The following is a 15,039-nucleotide window of genomic DNA, read 5'->3' as shown; positions in this document are numbered from 1 at the left end:
ATGGGTATAAATTAGAAGAAGAGAATAAGAGAAAAGTGGGGAGTGATGATAGGGCATATTAAGTGAGACAATGGTCAGGAGCAAAACAGGTTTTTTGAGGAGATAGAAGATAAAGAATGAAAAGCATAGACATTAGAAAATAGGATGCAGGGAAATACACAGTATTCATATCTGTTAATGTGAATGAGCTCACCCATAAAATAAAAATAGATGTCAAAATAGATTAGAACACAGAATTCAACAATGCTATTTGCAAGAGACATACTTTAAAAAGAAAAAAATACCTACAGAGTTAAAAATAAAGGGTTGAAGCAGAATCTAACATGTTCCAGAAATAAAAGGGAGGGGTAGCAATCATGATCTTAGTCGAAGTAAAAGCCAAGCTACACCTAATTAAAAGAGATAATCAGGGAAACTACCATTTTGTTAAAAGTTTAGAAAATGAAGTAATACTAAAAATTCCTCTAATAAAGACCTCATTTCTCAAATATATACTGATCATAGAACTAAGTCAACTTTATAAAAGTTGAGCAGGTAGTTTTCAGAAGAAGAATTCAAAGCCAGTAATCATTATGTAAGTAATCATGAGCGTGTGAGTGAGATGAGCAGAACCAGAAAAACACTGTACACCCTAACAGCAACAACAACCTAGATGGATTCACTCATTCCATCAGTGCAACAATCAGGGACAATTTGGGGCTCTCTGCAACGGAGAATATCATCTGTATCCAGAGAAAGAACTGTGGAGTTTGAACAAAGACAAAGGACTATTACCTTTAATTTAGGAAAAAATACTGATATCTTATTGTCTGATCTTGCTATCTCTTATACTTTATGTTTCTTCCTTAAAGATATGATTTTTCTCTCTCATCACATTCAATTTGGATCAATGTACACCATGGAAACAATGTAAAGACTGACAAAGACTGACAAACCCCCCCCTTCTGTGGGGGGTGGGGGGAGGGAAGTAAGATCAGGGGAAAAATTGTAAAACTCAAAATAAATAAAATCTTTATAAACAACAAAAAAAGAAAAATCCGTGAAACAAACAAACAAACAAAAAAAAAAAAGAAAATAACAAGCTTAAGCCAGGTTCTAGTCTAAGAATGAACTGCTTTTGCTACAAAAGTCATCATCATTAGCTAGTCACAAGCATGGCAAAGGCCTCCAACATGAATCATATTCAAGGGTCAAGAACTCCTACAGCACCAGATCATCACTAAACGTCCTATTTCCTATCAAATCAGGCCATGGGGTGAAGTGGGCCTGGTAAAGGCAAATGAGAAGGATGTTCTTTGCACAACACTCCTCTCACTATAATAAATATAATTGTACAAGTCATCATCCTATATATGAATGCATGATTTTCTTCTATTACAAAGGACAAATATCAACACCAAATGTAAGAGAGATAACAACAGTTCCTAGAAACATTAAATTTCCTTTCCATATTCTGACAGGACTAGAAAATGATTTATTAAATATGATAGTTCCTTGCATAATAATTAAAGGTTCATATCTTCTAAATAGATTAGGTAGTGTTTCCCATCTCAAAAATAGAAAAAAACCCACCAATCTTTCTACTAATTGGATGAAAAATGACTACTATTGCAGCATTAAGGAAGTTGCTAGTTTTCATGTTCTACAAGGGAAGGAAGTTGCATGATATAATTGTGTAAGTTGAGCAAGATAATAGAAAGTGATTGCATATACAGACTTAGAAAGCCAAAGTCCAATAGGGCCCCTGCAGAGGGCAACAGGGATGAGTGCCTCTAGCTCCAGAACCTGATTACTGAAATAGCTGTAACAAAAGAAACTACAGCCTTCTTTAAGTATACTTCACAAACCCTGTTCTATGCATTTCACACTTAGCTCTGCTGCTCCATGAGTCTCCTTAGTCTCCCAAGAGCCAGTTTATATTTCCACAAAACCTACTGACATCTAGATTAGAGAAAGAATGGATGAATAAGTCTAGTGCTACAATTCTGCAAAGGTCCATACTCATTGCGTGAAGATCATGGTCAATAACAGTTCATCTTTCACATAAATGCTCCCAAGGAGAGTAGATACCTAATTTAGGTTTATTCTAGCATTTTGAGTAACATAAATTACAAAGGCCAAGGGCAGCAACTTTTGCCTTATTTGATCAAAAACTAGAAATAGAGGTAGGTGGAAAGAATCACAGAATGTCAAAGCTATACGGGACTTAAAATATAACCAAGTCCAAGTCCTCTCATTTCATAGCAAAAACAGTGGCCCTGAAAAGTTGAATGATTTTTCTCCAGTCAATGGCAGACACAGTATTCAAACCCCAGATATATAACCTCAAGTTCAACATTTTTTCCATTATCTTCATTAATTCAATTGAGTTAAGCAAAGATTTATTAAGTGCCTATTATGTTCAAAGCACTGTACTAAGGTCTGGAGATACAAAAAACAAAGACAACATACCTCTTGCCCTTTTGAAGATTATAGCATAATGGAGCATAGTAGTAATTGGGAACAAGCCAATATAGATCATCACCTTCTGTACAATTTACAGTCCTATAAGAGTTGCCAGTAGGGCTGCATATAGCTCCCAACATTCCTCATGTGCCACTGCAACCAGATTAAAATGCAATTGGAAAATATTTAACAAAATAAATAAAAATACAATAAAACATATATGATATTGTATTTTTAAACTGTCATTCTGCAGCCCGTAGGGATCCTTAGGGACAGTTTGATAACCCTATTTCTATTTGACACCACTGCCCTAGAACACAGAGATTAAATGGCTAGGCTAAGTGTCGCACAATCAATATGTGTCTGAGGTGGGACCTGAACCCAGATCTTCCTAATTCTCAGACTGTCTCTCTATTCAGTACACCATGCTGCCTGACATTATACCTATAACAAATAAATGATACAAGGTACATTTTAAGAGGGCAGCTAAATGATGCCATAGACACACAACTTATTCAGAGTCAGGAAAACTCATCTTCTGAAGTTTCAATTTGACCTCAGTCGCTTACTAGCTGAATGACCCTGGGAAAGTCACTTAACCCTGCTTGCCTCAGTTTCCTCATCTGTAAAATTAGCTGGAGAAGGAAATGGCAAACCACTCCAGTATCTTTGCCAAGAAAACCCCAAATGGGGTCATGAAGAGTTGAACACAACTGAGAGGACCATTAACAAAAACCTCATCTGCAGGATATGAAGTTCAAATAACAAGCTCTTAAAATGCATAAAAATACTAGGTATTGTTATTATGAAAATGAGATTAGATTAGATAGACTTTAAACTCCTTTACAGTTTTAAATACTATGATCCAAAGAATGAACAACTTGACTAAGAATGAACATGTGGCTTATTAAATGGATTGTGTTTGTGTTTTGCTTTTCTGAGAATAAAAAATTTAGGTGAAATATTTACTTTCCCCCAGATCGACTGCTTTGATGCTTGGGGACTCATACTACATTAGTTTCACTTTCCGTGATATTTCTGAAGGGCTGTTTCTTAATGAAACAGTATCTGAAGGAAAGATCTTTGTGAAGTATACCCTCTTAAGCAAATTGGCTTGCCAACAGTTAGTTTCCTTATCCGGATGATTCAGAAGTTACTGGTCTTTTTTTTCTCTTTTATTTCCATCTCATAGAAAGATTTCAGTTTAAAAGAAAGCTGTAGGGTCAATGAACAAATGTATTACCATTTCCTTAAGTAAATCTTGTGTCAGGTAGGTCTGTGGCATAAAAAGCCCAGTTTAATTTATCATACTTTCTTTGATTGGAAATATGAGCTATTCTGCAGTCTAATATTCCTCATTTGTAAGGACTAGGAACTAATCTCATATAGACTTGTCGTGGTATTTGAATTGGTTCCCTTTTAAAAATGAAGGCTAAAAAAAAATGAAGGCTACAACATCCAGAGTAAAAATAATAAAAGTATTGTAATATCTTTTCAAGAGGGGGCACATTCCTTCTCACCAGAAATCTCTTACACTGCTACTGACTTAGAGATCTTCTATGAGCAAATATTCACTTAGAGCCCATGTTCTTTTTTTTTCACAAAAATAATTCTTTTTCCTTTTTAAAAAATATTTTATTTATTTGTTTTTTCAACCATATGCAATGGTAGTTGTTACCAATAATTTTTTTCAAGCTTTGAGTTTTATATTTTTCTTCCTCCCTTCTCTCCCCCTAACCCCCCAATAAAGCAATCTAATATAGGCTCTACATTTATAACCATGCTTAAACATAGATCTATATTGATCACGTGAATGAAGAATCAAATCCAAACAGAAGAAAGAAAACATTAGAGAGAAAAAATGACATAATACACAGAACAACTTTTAAAAATTGAAGCTGATAAGCTTTGATCTTCATTTAAACTCCACAGTTCCTTCTCTAGATATGGATGGTTATTTTCTATCACAAATCTTTTAAATTTTTCTTTAATGTACTGCTAAAATGAACAAGTCCATCATAGTTGATCATCACCCCATGTTGTTAGTGAGTAAAATATCCTTCTGGTTCTGCTCATTTTACTCCATATCAATTCATGCAAGTCTTTCCAGACTTTTCTATCTCTCATATAGTGTTCTATCATACACACACACACACACACACACACACACACACACACACACACACACATATATATATATAAATTTTATTTATTTAAGGCAGTGAGGTTAAATGATTTGCCCAAGATCACACAGTTAGGCAAATTATTAAGTGTCTGAGGCTGAATTTGAACTCAGGTCCTCCTGACTCCAGGGACAGTGTTCTATCCATTGCACCACCTAGAGTCCATGTTCTTTACTAGGGTTTTGTAAATTAATAAACATTTACTAAACAGCTACTATATGATAGACACTGTGCTAAACATTCAGAATACAAAAGAGAAAAGACAGTTCCTGCTCTTGAGGAGTTTACATTCTAATGAGCGAGAAGACATGTAGACAACTAACTATGTAAAACAAGATAAATATAGGATAAATTGCAGTACTGGAAAAGGGTACTCTCATTAAGGAGACTCAGGAAAGACTTCTTGTGGAGATTGGATTTGAGCTGGGAGATGAAGGTAGAGATGAGGAGGGAAAGAATTGAAGGCATGGGAAACAGACAGAGAAAATACCCACAGTCAAGAGACAGTGTCTTGTGAGAAGAACAGCCAGGAGGCCAGTGTCACTGGATCTCAGAGTCCATGAAGGGGAGGAATAAAGCCTATGAACTTGGTTGTTTTTTTAAATATTCTGATAACCATTATTTCAATATTATCATTTTTTGTAATTCTATGTATTTAATTTTATGCATTTAAAAAAATTCTGGAAAGGCATTCACATGCTGCACTAAATTGTCAAAAAGATCCATGAAACAAAAAGGTTAACTTTTACTTCATTCCAACCTTTCAATCCAGCTTAGAAGGACATTTCTCCCCAAAGAATTGTTCCCTGCTTCTCTGGGGGCTACTATATTTCAATTATTCCTCAATTCATTTCTAAGAGACAGCAAAGCACATAATACAAATCAATTGCACACACATACAGAGACTCTTAAAAAACAACCATCATCATAAATTCAACCTAGGAAATGATTTGACAGACCATATTGAAATTTTAATTAATAATTTATTGCCATATAGCTGGTTCACCACTTTCCAGATAAGATCAAGATAGCTATAATAATGATACTCCCCAAAATACAACCTATGATCATTTTTAATCCAACTAGTTTCAATTCTTTTTCTTAAAAGATATGTACATATATATATATATACATATATATATATATATATATATATATATATATAATCTCAAAACTAGTGAGACATCCAACGACTGACATAACTGTTGTTTCCACGGCCTAATAAACAGACTACAGTGAATCAGACCAATGAGATATTTTGGTCTCTAAGCAACCACTTTTTATTATAACGCTTTGACCCAGTAGCTGGTTAAGCTATATATGAATTCATCAACAAAGCTTTAAAAAACAAGATCACAGTCTCTGAAATACCACAGCCTGGTAGGCAGAGAAGTAAGAGTTCATGTCATTAGTTTTCAAGGTTCTCTTTCTCATCAAGCACAGCTAGAAAAAATGTGAATGAACCTCTGAAGGACAGAACAACACCTTCCCCTCAACCCCCACATCTAACTGCTGGAGAGAGTGATATTTTTTCCTTCATACTTCGCCTAACAAATGTATTCATAATAAAAGGGTATATCACCAAACCACTGATTCTCAAAAGAGTCACATTTGCCTTCTAGGTGGTCATTTGAATGCTATTTTATAGAAGGACACCATAGAAAAAGGGGTTATTAAACTAAGGATCTATGGAAGGGAGCTAAGGGTAGAGTTCATCTGGGGTCTATGAACTTGGGTGAAAAAAAGTTTCATCTCTGTCATCAGTAACCTTTGACATCCTAGTAACCCTATGTATTTTATTTTATGCATATAAAAATAAAACATTATTTTGGGAAGGGATTCATAGAATTCACTAGACTTCCAGACCCCTGTTGGGACCCTTGGAAATGAATCATATAATATTAAAAGTGCTAAAAAGGTTAATACTGAGATATAGCCTACAGGCTGGTCTAATTATTCATTTCAACAGGCATTTATTAGGCCTGTGATGAGTAGTGTGTTTAGTGCTAGGGACACAAGAACAAAGGTGGCACAGTGGATAGAGTACCAGCCCTGGAATCAGGACTTGAGTTCCTGAGTTCAAATCCGACCACAGACAATAATTACCTAGCTGTGTGACCAAAGGCAAGTCAATTAACCTCACTGTCTTGCAATAAATAAATAAATAAATAGATAGATAGATAGATAGATAGATAGATAGATAGATAAATAAATAGATAGAACCCATGGAGGTTACATTTATTGGCAGTAAAGATAAGAGAGAACAAAATATACACAGATAAATCAATTCAAAAACAAGGATCAGAATTGAACCTGTAATTTCTTTGATATAAGGATTAAGAAATTCTACCAATGTAGGCCAAATCTCCTCTGCAATTATAGTCTTAGAAAGTTGCCTAGAGCATGAGAGGTCCAAGATATCTAAATATAATTAATTTAGAATGTCAAAGAAAGCACCAATAACCTGAGGAGGAAAGAGAGGATATCAGGAAATAGTTCAAGTAGCAGGCAGTAACTGAGCTAAGTCTTGAAGATGGTGAGGCCTTCCAAGAATGAGAAAAGAGGAGAGAGAAATAGTGCAGTCATACCTGAGTTCAATGTTAGAAAAAGAGAGGAGCATCTGGAATGGCTTAGTTGGAAAGTAGAGAAAAGAACTATCATTTTCTTCCTTAAACAGGGGATAGTCATAGCTAACAAACTGAACTGACTCAGCCAGTATTTGATCATCTCTGTGATCAAGGTTTTTCTTGTGTGCACAAATGGAGTTGGAGCCAACTTCAAGGGCCTGTTGTTTTAAAATGTCAGACTCAGTCAGAAGAAATCAACATAACACCTATTGTCTGACCCTGACCAAGTTATTTAACCTCTCTAAGTCTCAGTTTCCTTACTTGTAAAATAGGTATAATACTATTTATATTATCCAACTCTCAGGGTGATGAGGAAAAAAAGCATTTTGTGGATTATTAATTAATATTTTATCATAACAGGAGAAACAAAATACAAGACCATTATACCAATGGATAGGGTGGCAGAGAAAATAAAATATTCCATTTTAATTCTTCTACAATACATAATTTCTGAAACTTTCATCAGGGAAAAAAAAGGCTAATGGTCCTTGAGCCTTGTGTACAATAATATTAGTCACCAAAAAGGGACTAAGAAGCAAAAAACAAGAACAAAAAACCAGAGCATTTAATGCTGTCAAAACTTGGCTCTGCTATCATAAAACTACTTTTAAAGATCTTTTTACATTTCGTCAGGTTTTTTTCCTGCTTATCTATTTCTAAAATCATTGTAATTCATCCAGCATTAAGTATACTCCATTATGTAGAAAGTATAATCAAAACAGGAGATTGGTGTCACTTGCAGCAAGAGTGATGGACAGTCTAAGCTACACTGATATCCATACAATGTGGGCAAACACAAAAGAAGGCCTTCAGTACATTGGGAAGATCATGTAGGATGAGAGTAATGAGTCATATAGGATGAGAAGGCCTGGACTGATGTAGATACTGAATCAAGGCCTTGTAAAACTTATAGGATTTCAGATCACAGATAAATTGCAAACATCCTTGATCTGAAGGTAAAGACATCAATTCTGTCCATGTAGTTCTGAAGCAATGGAGCAAGAGACATGAAAAGAAAGGGTCCTTCTCTATAAATAAATTGGCTCTAAAAAAATCATAAATGGATTTTTGCTGAGAGCCTCAGCCTTAAATTTGTTCAGTCATTTTCCAATCATGTCTGACACTTCCTGACTCCATTTAGGGCTTTCTTGGCAAAGTTAATGGATGGTTTGCCATTTCCTTCTTCAACTCACTTTACAGACAAGGAAACTGAGACAAACAGGGTTCAAGTGACTTGCCCAGGGTCACAAAGTAAGTGTCTAAGGCTGGTACATTTGAACTCAGGTCTTTCTACTTCCAGACTAGGATCCTATTCACTGCCTCAAGTCTTAAAAACACTGTCTTAAATTTTAGTCTTTCAGTATTACTACCAAACCTATGATAAAGTCTAACAATAAATTTTTAAAAACTCATTATATTGATGTGGGGGTGGGGGTTCCCTCCCATTCCTGCAGTGAGACAGAAGACATGATCTGTCTTATTTAATAAGGCAAAATCACAAAGAGGCTTTAAATACAAAACACAAATTCCAAAAAGGTGTAGATACAGAGATTAAGGCTATAGGAATACAGAGGAGATGAATGCATCTTATTCACCATAAAAGAAACTTGACTTTAGAATCCTAAGCAAAAAGTAAAGATTGAAGTTTCCAGAAGATTAACTGCCTTTGAGTAGGAAATGGAGAAAATGGTCAGTAAAGAGCAGCTTTAGTCTGTCCTTTCCCAGTATTCAAGGAACACACAGAAGGAACACACGGAGCTGTTTGATCCTCTTCTGCTCTGGCTGGCCTGCCCAATCTAGTTAACTCTGGAAGAGGTGCACACCTTTATAATTCACTCTGAGGGACACACTCCACCCCTCCAGAAGATGAATCACCTTCCCTTTTTCTTCTTTACCTTCTCTCTCCTTTACAGGGAGAGACTAAGGAGAAAGGTTATTCAACTCAATAACTTTTATTAAGTTCCTATTGGCCAGAACATGATTATATTTCCAGAAAAGTTAAAATAAAATTTAAATAGAATAGACATTGCCCTCATGGAACAAAAGTTTTACAAATGGTTGTGTCATATAAAAAGGGAGAGAATAAGAGAAAAATAATTTTTCTTTACTATTAATGTGCTTTTCTCAAAAGAACTTTGTGAATTAATCAGTAAAAATCCTCTATCCCAGGAGGAAACTGAGGGCCAAAAATCATAAAGTGGTTTGGAGGGTTGTGATTGGAGCCCAAGTCTCCTGATTCTAAATACACTTTTTCCCCTATGTATCTTTGCTACCAGCCAACAACAATAATAGTTTACTCAATATTTCTTACCTAATTCTTCTTTACAAAGACTACTTTTTTTTTTCATCATGAAAGCATCTGATAGTCTAGATGTTCAGGACGGCATAGCATGTGAGGAAAACAGCAGAGAGCTCCGAGGAGGCTGTGAACCACCAAAGGGCTTGGACTGCTTCTGTACCATTCTACTCCTCAGTGTCAATCAGAGAAAAGAGAGATGTGACACTCTGGAACTCACCCACACATACACTCACACTCGCATCCCAGAAGGTGACATACTGGAAGAATGGTTCTGGCCCTACAAGTAGACTCCAGATACCAGCACCATCTCAGAGCCAAAGACTGGATCGCTTCAGCCGTAGAGAAGCTGGCTAGGAAAAAACAACACCTCTGAGCTACCAGGGGCCCAACTCTGTCAAGTGGGTTCCACAGGTTGTAAAGGAGTAAAGTGAGCAGCAGAATAAGGTGCAGAGAAGGCGAAAAGTGTCAGGGCTTCCCTCCTTCTCGCTCGAAGTCCCCTCTCAAGGGCACGGTCCCTGTCCAACAGCTGGATGCAAAGTCCAAGGCGGACGGACCTTAATTCTGTTCTTCCCTCGTCAGTCGCGTCTCCCACTCAGAGCCACCATTTTTCCTCAACAGCCCCAGACCAGCTCCCCTGAACTGAAGTCACCTTCGGGAGCCGCTCCGGGGGATGCGGAGCCCTCCAGCCCCGGGTGACGGGACCACCCCTGCCCTGGTCTGGCCTCCTCGGTCCCGGGGGGCCCCGTCCCCCTGACCATCCTCATCCGCGACCCCCCAAGAGAAGGGGTACCCGCCCGCCCGCAACAACTCCCGGGCGCGCCTCGGGGGTCCTGCCTCGCCCCTACCTGCCTCCCGCGCCCGCCGGCCCGAGGCAGCCCCGGCCCGCTCAGTGCGCTCGGCGCCCTCTCTGCCCGCGATCCTTTTTTGGGGCCCCGCGGCTCTGTTCCGTCCGGCCCCACATCACTTCCCGTAACGGAGCCGAGGTGAGGGCGGGTCCGCCCTGTTCCCTCCACCTCCCCTCCTCCTCCTCCTCCTCCTCCTCCTCCTCACCCGCACCCAGGTCTTCGGCTCCGGGCTCCACGTGGGAAGTCGGGAGGCTCCTCCCGTGGATGGAGCCCGGGCGGGGACGGCCCCGCACCTGCCGCCTGATGCCCCACGGGCACCCGCCCCCCGAGAAGAGGGGCGCCCGGCCTCGCCTGCTGGCATCCCCCTGGCTGGGACGGCGGGGGTGAAGGATCAGCGGAGGGGCCCCGAGGGGAGGCGGCAGGGGTAGGTGTGAGGAACGACCCACCTCATGTGCCTTGCTGCCCGCTCTGCGCCCGAAGTGCGGGCCCGGCTCTCACTGAAGAGCGGCGCTTTGGCATTTCACCACCCACGGGGGTCCAAGCCCAGGATTTCCGCTCAGAACATACACACCCACTAAGCACGGTACACAGTCACATCCCTCCTCAGCCTCTGTTGCCCTCTAACTTCTGGCTTGGGTCAAAATGACTCAAGACCTTCTCTTCCCGCAAAGGGAAAAGGCACCGCTGTGAAGAGGCATTAAAGGTGGCAAAGGAAGCAGAAGAGTCGGGGACAGAAAGGTGGTCACAAACCACGGAGGTTATAGCGCTAGTCTTCCTGGTACGGCCGATTAATTTTCGGTTTAAAAGCAGCTTAAACTGCGAGAGAAACAGGATGCATGGCCTAATTGTGTAACAAAATAAGAGAGCCAGACTGGAGCGATCTGAAAGCCTTTGCTGCCACCCAGTGACCCACTCTTACCGTCTGTTTCTTTTCTCTACAGGTAAGGTCTGGGATTATTGAACTGAACTGAATTGATGAGCTCCTATCCAGACACCCTGTGGTTCATTCCTGATACCGGGGTCAAACGCTAGGTTCTGAATTGCAACTCATAAAACAAGTCACTCCGAGTAACTTGTTTCTGAGAAAGCCCTTCATCTTTACCGGGAAAACTAAAGACTAGCTCGGAGGCTCTGCATTATGAATAAAGCCATTCTTGAGAATTTTTTCTCTGTCCAAACCAGTTTTTTCCCCGAAGGATCCTCCAAGGGAAATGGTGTAACTAGGAGGGAAAAGTTCTGTATAATGCTTTGGAAGTGGATCCAAGGTTCATTTCAGTCCAAACCATACTACTTTTGCAGAAGGATTAAGAAGCTGAGAAGTTGGACAGTACACCAAGCAAGCCTAGGACTAGTATCTAATGGACCATGTCTGCAGATGCAAACAGATCTCAGAAAGCTCTCAGCCTCCCAGGATTGTGTGGGTTCTGACTAGAGACACTTCCCACTCATGGCCTTTCAGAATTCTCATCTTCCTTCCCCACATCTGACCAGTCGCTTCAGTTCCCATCATGGGATCCTGGACTTGTGCCTGAGAACAGTTCAACCTGGGTCCACTACAATGCTGCTCCCCAGTCACCTTCGTGTCTCCTCCCTTGTCCCATTTGCCTACTTCCATTTTCCACATCTAGTATTGGGAATCAGTCCAAAACTACCAATCATAGAAAGGTTAAATCAAGCAATTGCTCAGTGACTCCATCTGTGGGATTTTCCTAACCAAACCCCAAACACCAACCATCTCAAGACATCATTCCTTAATGTGTTGTCTTCTTCCATTAGAACTTAAGCACTTAGCAGACAAGAAGTCTCCCCTCCCCACCCACACCCCAGTAATTTGCACATATAAAGCAATTTGTTTAGTTGAACTGAATCATTAGGGAAAAAAATCAAATTAAGGTTTTAAGGATATGGATATTCATTATTGCTTGAAGTGAGACAGTGAATACTATTAGTCTATTAGTCTATTAGAAGTGAAATAGAAAAAAGTAATCACTAAAATTTATCACTCAATATTGATATACTACCCTGTATTGTTAGCTATGTTTTGAGTTCATGTTTGTATATCTGGATTCCTCAATTAAACTGTATGCTCCCTCAGGGAACAACTCAGTAGTACCCAAACTAGATAATACCAGCTAGAAGGTATTGTAAGGAATGAGACTTGTGTTTCCAATTCCTACCAAATGCTGGAGCTATGAATCTGGGTCTCTGTGTATCTTCCCATCACTCCTAAAATTGGAAGGTATCTTAATGGTCACTTAGTTCAGCTTTGGAAACCCTCTATAACAGGGGGTGTCAAATAGAAACAGGGTTACTGCACTGTACAAAAAGGATCCCTGTGGATGACTGACAATTACACAAAAATATTATTTGTATTTATTTTGCTATCTCCCAGTTACATTTTAATCTGGCACTTAAGAGTTGCAGACACTATGCATTGAATAAGCACCTGTTTGACACCTCTGCTTAACCACATAGCTAAATAAAGACAAAGGAAACATATGATCTTAATTTGAATCCATAAATAGCTATGAACTCACTTTCTCACAGGGAAGTCTATTTTTTTTGGACATTTAGCAGTTGTCTTAAATTTGGGTATATTCCTGTATGTGAAACAAGTTTCTACTTTATTTAAGCAATCATGTTGCATATGTTCCTCCCTCTGAGGAATATCTGGAATCCTATACCTTCTAGGATAAAACAAAAAATGTTTAGCTACATCTAGTACATGTGATTTAGATATATCCCTGTCTATTGCTACTGCTAAATCTAGCTTTCCCAATTTCCATCCTACCCATCTCTAATTAATTATTCCACATCCCCTGTTGAATGAATATTTGGTGTTTAAGTATAAATAATGACTGAGTTACAAACCCCTGGTTGACAATATCCGTTATTTGTGAACAGCCATGACACTGCTCCATAGAACAGAATATCAACTCTGGACACCAGGGAGAAACATGTTTTCAGGGACAGACTTGCTACTGCTGTCTAAGAGAGTAGCAAGTGGCTGGGTGGTGGCACAGTCTCTGAGGACAACTCCACCATCAGCTGCTAGTTTGTCCTGGTCATATTGTAGTTACAGAAAAGGAGAGGTTCCCTGGAGCTTAGCAAATAGAATGTATTATAGCCATGATGGTCTTCCTGTCCCCTCAACTGGAAAGGCAAGTAATATTTAACTTATCATGCAAATAGAAAAGGTAGAGCTCAGGGATCCCTATCCTGGCTTGATTAGTCACTTTTTCTCCTATTAAAGAGGTTCTTGTGGGCTAGCTTAGGAATCTATTAAAATTTTATTAACAGTCTAAAAGAGAAAAAAGTTTTCTTAGGGTCATCCAACAAGAATACAACCCAAAATTATAGCTTGAGAACAATTTGCCTAGTTTACCACTACTTCTAACACCCTCCCACCTTTCATCTCATTTGATCCCAGGCTTTTCTGATATCTAAAGCTTTGGCATGAAAGCACTGATGACTATTTTACTACCACAAAAATTGTGATGGATTTTTATGAAATTTGAATTTAACATGTCCATTTTGATTTTTAGAAAGAAACTAGGATTTCTTGATAATCACTCTAGGCAACAACCCAAAATCTATTTCTACAATTCTCAATAACCTAGACTGAAAGAATATACAAATATTCTGTCAATCTGGAACAATTACTTATAAAAACAGTGCTACAATATATAGATGAAACAATATTTTCAGTGAAATTTCTGTATATAGAAATTTATTCCTGAAATCTGGAGTTCTATTAAACAATAATTTTTGCTTCATAACTACATAGTGTCATTATTTACATTGTAAGTAATACCAACAACTATTCAAATATGTCATTTTGCTACACTGTACTCGGTTGAGGCAGAATCTGAAATCAGAACATCTGTTGGCCACCTAGATCCTAGTATCTCATTTTGGTAATTATTTTAAAATTTAATTATATATGCTTATCATAGATAACTGAAATTAGACCCTACTATATTTCTAAATTCATTTAGCAAGGAAAATAATAGTTACATTTTTAAAAGTATTGTATGTATACTTATTAATATAAGCTAAAAACTACACAAAAACTATCAAAACAAGCCTTTAACTCTGGTATGGGGTAGATAATAATAGTGACTTAAGTAATTTTTTAAGTTGTTTTTTTTTTAATTATAGCTTTCTTCTTTTCCTTCCCTGCTCCACAAATTGGTTTATGATTTGAGGATCAGTGTTGCATTACGAGGAAAGAAAGTTTTTTTACTACACTGTATAATGCATGCTGTATCACCTTTCCTCTATACAAAACTTTGTTTTGTACCTATCAAATATTTAGCTATATCTGCTAGTCCAATTCTTGGTACCTTACCAGAGACTGAAGACAAAAAAGGTGAAGGTTGAAGAGGAGACCAGAGCAAGAGGAGGTTCTGGTCAGTTAGTATGCATTTGAATCTTTTCTAACTTGTGCAGACTTCCCCAAAACTTCCACCATTGATAAATGTCATACTACAAATCCAGGGGAATTGGTGTCAAACACAGAACTGCAACATTAAGATACTGATTTTAGTAAAAGGAAATGAGTAGGCTTAAGGAAGGTCATGACAATATGACAAATAGGAAAAAAACATGAAAAGTTCAAATACAGTACTAAGAACCAC

At 38.4% G+C, this 15,039-nt stretch overlaps 1 protein-coding gene across 5 annotated transcripts in view; it reads right to left on the bottom strand.

The window, feature by feature from the left end:
- Positions 1–11,216, bottom strand: part of RAB27A (RAB27A, member RAS oncogene family) — a 78,640-nt gene extending 67,424 nt beyond the window's left edge. For 2 of the 5 annotated variants that reach the window (XM_074234638.1, XM_074234642.1), the window contains exon 1: positions 10,846–10,962. The gene's annotated coding sequence lies outside the window, so the exon portion shown is untranslated. The other 3 variants (XM_074234640.1, XM_074234639.1, XM_074234643.1) reach the window with 3 other exon arrangements.
- Between the last annotated feature and the right edge of the window lie 3,823 nt (positions 11,217–15,039).

The sequence above is a fragment of the Macrotis lagotis genome, chromosome 4 (genome assembly GCF_037893015.1).
Source record: "Macrotis lagotis isolate mMagLag1 chromosome 4, bilby.v1.9.chrom.fasta, whole genome shotgun sequence".
NCBI classification, from domain to species: domain Eukaryota; kingdom Metazoa; phylum Chordata; class Mammalia; order Peramelemorphia; family Peramelidae; genus Macrotis; species Macrotis lagotis.
Note: the sequence above shows the minus strand (reverse complement) of the source record. Positions and strands in the feature narration are given on the sequence as shown.